The sequence below is a fragment of the Cryptomeria japonica genome, chromosome 2, assembly GCF_030272615.1.
Source record: "Cryptomeria japonica chromosome 2, Sugi_1.0, whole genome shotgun sequence".
NCBI classification, from domain to species: domain Eukaryota; kingdom Viridiplantae; phylum Streptophyta; class Pinopsida; order Cupressales; family Cupressaceae; genus Cryptomeria; species Cryptomeria japonica.
Window position 1 is genome coordinate 575,667,063 of NC_081406.1, and position 6,476 is coordinate 575,673,538.

Sequence of the window (6,476 nt, forward strand, 5' to 3'; positions counted from 1 at the left end):
CTGATCAAAGAAAAGCACAATGGAGGAATGGCAAGACATTTTGGTTGAGATAAGACCATGGCCATCATTAGTGAGCATTATTATTGGCCTCAGTTATCGTAGGATGTGAAGAAATTTGTACATATTTGTAGAGTATGTCAGGTGGCGAAAGGAGTGAGTCAAAATACAGGGCTATATCAGTCATTACTTGTACCTGAGAGGCCATGGGAGGATATAAGTATGGATTTTGTTCTTGGTTTACCAAGGACACAAAGAGGGAATGATTTAGTTTTTGTGGTTTTTGATAGGTTATCGAAGATGGCACATTTCATCCCATGCCAGAAGACCCATGATGCTATCCACATTGTTGATTTGTTCTTCAGGGAGGTGGTAAGACTACATGGTTTGCCAAAAAGTATTATTTCAAATCGTGATACCAAGTTTGTTGGATACTTTTGGAGGACCTTGTGGAAGAAGTTGAAGACAAAATTAAATTTCAGTTCTTCACACCATTCACAAACCGATGGGCAGACTAAAGTGGTGAACAGGAGTTTGGGTAACCTACTAAGATGTTTGGTAGGAGATAAACCCAAGCAATGGGATTTGATCTTACCACAGGCAGAATTTGCGTACAATAATTCTATTAATAGGAGCACTGGTAGATCACCATTCCAAATTGTGTATGGAGGCAGTCCAAGGATTGCTTCATAATTGAGGAGGATGGATCAGGAAAAGCATACAAGTGTCAAAGCCTAAGACTTTGCAAAACACATTAGAAATATACATGAAGAGGTGAGAAAGCACATCAATGAGATGAATCTATAGTATAAGGCAAAAGCATATCGGAAGAGGAGGCATAAGGAGTCCCAGATTGGTGACGAGGTGATGGTCCCTTTGAGGAAGGAAAGGTTCCCAGTGGGAACATATAATAAACTGAAAAATGAAGAAATTTGGTCCCTGTAAAGTTTTGAAGAAGCATGATTAAGGAAACACATACGAGGTAGAGCTATCGGATGGAATGAATATTTCCCCTATGTTTAACATTTCAGATTTAATAGTATTATGAAGGTGACACACAGGAGGGACAAGTCATAGAGTTGTACACAATTCATGCACCTACTTCAGAGAAGGAGGAGATTGAAGCAATTCTGGATAGCCATGTGAAGTGTACCAAAAATATGCAATATGAGGAGTATCTAGTGAAATGGAGGGGAAGACCTGTTGAAGATTCTTCATGGTTTTCCAAAGAAGAGGTTGATCATTTGGGTTTTCCTCAACCAGCTCAGACGTGATGGGGTCACCTCTCAATCTACCCTAGGTGTCTGATGCAGGAGCATCCAATGGTGTAAGGGCAATCATGTATCACCCAAAAAAAAAAAAATCTATTGTAGTTTCTGGATTTTCCCTTTCTTATTTTTGAAATTTATTCATAGTCAAATTTGAATACCTTAAAGGCTCTAGATGAGCCCATAAATTTGGTGGAAATCCAAAGTAATTGGCCTCCACGTCATCTTTTCAAGAGCTTTCTGAAAAGGTATTGTCATTGAAAATCCAACAGTTGGATCAAAAGTTAAGGTTGTCGAAAGTTGGACAATTATTTTTCGGAAACTTTCCAGTTCTTAAATTTGGCTTCAGTGAAATTATGGAGTTTCTTGTTCTAGTGCTAGTTAGTCTGCCAAGTTTCTATTGCAAATGTAATCTTAGCTCCTAAGGAAAGAAAGTCTATTTAAGACTCATCTTTGAGGAAAATAGTTTAGTTTTTGGAGTTGAGTTTTTGAGAGCTTTAGAGTTGGGAGCTTGTATTGTGGGAAGGGTATTTTCCAGAATCTATAAGTTGCATGTGTGGCAGCCTATGAGGTTTTAATCCTCTGAAATTGTAATGCATGTAGTGCATGTTGGTTGCAAATAATAATAAAATTTCTCTTTTGTTTCTCAATTGTTTTTTTTTTCTGTTTCTCGGGTTGTTCCCTCATCATTTTGATTATAAAGATAACTTGCGAAGCACCAAATCATGAACCATCTGAAATGAAGATACATATGAACATCCAAAACACTCTCCCAAATTTGTAACCAAAGATATGGTCATACCAAAGCACAACGAATCAAATACCAGACTCTACCAACCACTAAACACTGAAGAACAGTCTTCATACCGAAATCCATAACCTGATCAAAACACCACATAGCATCATGGAATCAATAAAGAATGAAGTATCTCTAGTTGATCCATCATCCCAAACAGATGAACCAACCAGATCAACTCACTACAATCACTGGATCACCAGAACACATGAATATGTTGACATCAATGACAACAACATATCCTAGCAGCAACAATATCCAACAACATATCCTAGCAGCAACAATATCCAACAACACATTGTCTTCATGATTGGGATTCTTATTTATCAAGCATTGCTTCTTTAATTGTGGAGTCTCACGTTTCAGATCTGGAGGACCAATTTGCGAGTTTAACTCTCTTATTTGATGACAATCGTGTCGCAAATTTTGTCATTTCATCTTTGTCTTTGGAACTAGTTCACTATCAATTTTGATTTGTTCTTCGTTTGTCACCTATGATTGTGATTGGGTATGTACTTGATTGGATTGTGGCATTGGCATCTAAAGACTCTCACAAAACATTAGTTTTTAGAGATCATCCTACATTTGAATTCTTCATGCCAATTCCTATTAAGAATGGGAAGCAATCCTATATTTTTACTTGGTCTATCTTCTTCCCAAGGGAAGAAAAGTTGTTTGTAGCTATTAGACTATGGTTTTTCTTGAAGCACTCATCGTTTCTACAAGATAATAAACATTTTAGGGGGGCTATTTGGTCTCTCTCTCTCTCTCTTTTCTCTTATGCGGGGGTCATTGATTGTATTTTTATGATGGATGTAGTCCTTAGGATGTATAATTGATCCATTCATACATTATCTTTGATTGTATCTTTTGTCTCTTTGGAGAGGAGTTTTGTTCCAATGGGTTTTCTCCTTTTCTCTATTTATGAGAGATTTTCATTGTACATAGGTGTCTAACATGGTATAGTAGTTGGGACCCATAATAATATTGCATCATTTGCATAATGATCTACTCCCTAAGTTGCAATTAAGGGGGTGTCAGTGTGAATAAGGTCGTGTACCTAGCTAATTCCTAGTAAGAGACTTATTCTCATGTTAATTATATTGAAGGAATTTCCTATATGAAGTGAACGACCTACTTTTTGAAATCAATAGTTATAAATTGAGAAGAATGCAAGACTATACAATGAATCCCAACTGTATGCTTAAATTTATATTATTTAAAAAGAGAAAAGAAATATTTTTTGATAAAAAGTTTTAAAATATATATTGAAATTATTTATTAGAAAAAAAAATGTGCATAAAAGAAAAGATATATCTTTTATTATAATCTTTATTTGATAGAATATCTCTTAATATTATTTCTTTTATTAAGATATTCTATCTTTTTTTAACTTTTTAAAAATAATAATAATGAAAAAAGAAAAAATTAGCTTTATTCTAATTCTTTTTCTTTTGATTGGTAAAAGTTTATATTTATATTAATAATATTATTAAATTACATAAATCCTCATATATCATATACACAGAATCGCACGATCTAATTTTTACAAATTACATCTTCTCCAAAATTGGAATCCTAACTACAAACCCAACCCAGAAATAACATAAGTGTCTATTACAATATCAACACCATATACTATAAACCCTAAAATTAAGTCTTACTTTCAGCCTATCCACCCATCGTATAAACAAAAATTTAACATCTTCAACTAATATCTTACTAATTCATCTCCTTGTTACTCGACATTCGGCACTTGATCCAGTAGTCTTCCTTACTAGAGACAGATTTTGGTTTTCCCTTCTTGGGCTCTTCCCTGCTCGAAACTTGCTCCACTTGTTCATGGTTGCAGAGGTATTCTTTGATGAGATTCCAGCCTCCTTGTGCCTCAACCTGATGATGTTCTTTATCACTATCTGCTGCCCATACCAGAAATGGCCTCAATGATAGCATAAACTTTGCATCCTGAACTTACTAGAGACATCCCGCAGTTGATCCAGTAGTCTTCCTTACTAGAGACAGCTTTTGGTTTTCCCTTCTTGGGCTCCTCCCTGCTCAAAACTTGCTCCACTTGTTCACGATTGCAGAGGTATTCTTTGATGAGATTCTAGCCTCCTTGTGCCTCAACCTGATGATGTTCTTTATCACTATCTACTCCCCATACCAGAAATGGCCTCAATGGTAGCATAAACTTTGCATCCTGAACTTACTAGAGACATCCTGCAGTTGATACAGTAGTCTACCTTACTAGAGATAGCTTTTGGTTTTCCCTTCTTGGGCTCCTCCATGCTCGAAACTTGCTCCACTTGTTCACGGTTGCAGAGGTATTCTTTGATGAGATTCCAGCCTCCTTGTTCCTCAACCTAGTGATGTTCTTTATCACTGTTTGCTCCCCATACCATAAATGGCCTCAATGGTAGCATAAACTTTGCATCCTGAACCTACTCCCCACTATTGGCGATGAAGCTTTCTCCTGATCACTCCATTTCCATCAAGATCTCCATCCCAAACTTCCATTCTTCCCTCACACATTCTCACAATACCTATTTCACATCCTCCTTTTTACTTATCTCTACGAACTAAGCAAAAAAACACTTAGGCCACATCCACATTCATGTGGTATCTAAACTCAAAATTCGTGTATTCCTCCCCCCAAAAATTATCAACAATACTCGAAAAATGTGGGTCCTCTATCTTGAAAATGTTCTTCATCCTTTCTTTTGAAATCTTCCCCATGAAGGCACGTTGTTGCTTGTTCATCAAGAGAGAAAAAATAGCCTCCATTATCGCTCTACAAATCCTTGCCAAGCCCTGACTCTCACTACAAACATTATACTCATTCTTCCTTCACTACCTTCCAAACACAACTACTACAAACCTCTTAAGCATGAGCATTGAAAGCAAAGGCATCGTTACTTAGACCAATTCCTCCTCTGCACATTTTGCCACCTCTTTTTATAAATGTCTACTTGGTCCTGCTAGATCTCCCAATGGCTGTGTACTGCAATATTTGATCGTCCACCACACTTCACATTCTTCATGTTTCTTCCCACTCTTGGATAGACTCCTATCCCATCAGTCATGTCTTCGATCTATCCTAACTTCACCAACTAGATGCAACCCTCTAAAGTCATCCCACCATTCCATCAAATTAACATTGCTATTAAAACACCCTCAATTTGATAGTTTGTCTGCCTCCTTATTTCCTTCATGCTTTATATTGGAGGCTTTAAATTCTTGGAAATAATTTAATTTAGATTTAATTATCTTTATAAAATTGTTTATTTTCCAATTTTGGGCTTCACCCTTCCCAATTGACATTACTATCACTTGAGAATTTTCCTCAAGTTGAAGCTTAGAAACTGAGAGTTGGGAAGCAAGATTAATTGCAAGGATATCCCCTTGAGATTTTGCCTTAATGTTGGTTCCCTCTTTCAGTTTTGAGTATTTGTTGCAAGAATGAACTACCATCTTCATCCCTTGCCACACATCTCGCACTCGAAGGGCTAGGATTTCCTTTTGATGCTCCATCAAAGTTGATCTTAATCCACCCTTTCTCTAGCTTTTTTTAAACAACTTTTGCATTAGAAATCCGAGTTGGATTGACCCAAGAAGGCCCATTAGTGGGCCCTTTATTCTAATTATTTTTCTTATTCTTCTTTTAAAGGATTAAATTTTTGTTAAGTTTAAAATTTATTTTAATTATTTATCTTTTTATGAAATTACAAAAAAAAAAATTAATTTAATTTATAATTATTTGTCTTATTATTTAAATGTTAATTATTGTAGAAATAATTATATTTTCTATTAAACTATTTGTTTATTACTATCTTCTTTTGATAAGAATATATTTTAATGTTATATTTTATTATTAGATATTATATTTTGTTTTTTAAATTTGTTCTACTTCTACTTCTTTAAAGGATTAGTTTTTATTACGTTAAAATTTTATTTTAATTATTTATGTGTTCTTATGAAATTATAAATAATTCAATCAAATATATTAAACTTAATTTAGTTTATACTTTTTTGTCTTATTAAAATTTTATTTATTGTAGAATAACTATATTTGTATTTTATTTTAATTTATATAATAAAATAAATTTCAATTTAAAACTTAAATTAAACATTTAGAAAAACTAAATTTTGATCACTCATTCCATGCCAATAATTTAAGGATAGCATGTCTCCTCGGGGAGTTACATTGTGGGCATTATGTCATTTGATTATTATCTCCATCTCCATCTCTCTCCTCTATATATATCTCCTTACCTCTCCCCATATCTATGTATTCCCCTTATATCCTTCTTGTTCTATCTATTTATCTCCCCCTCTCACTCTCCCCCTCTCTCTCTTTTTTGCTCGCTCTTTTAATATCTCTCTACTTCTATATCCTCTCTCTCCCTCTCTTCCCC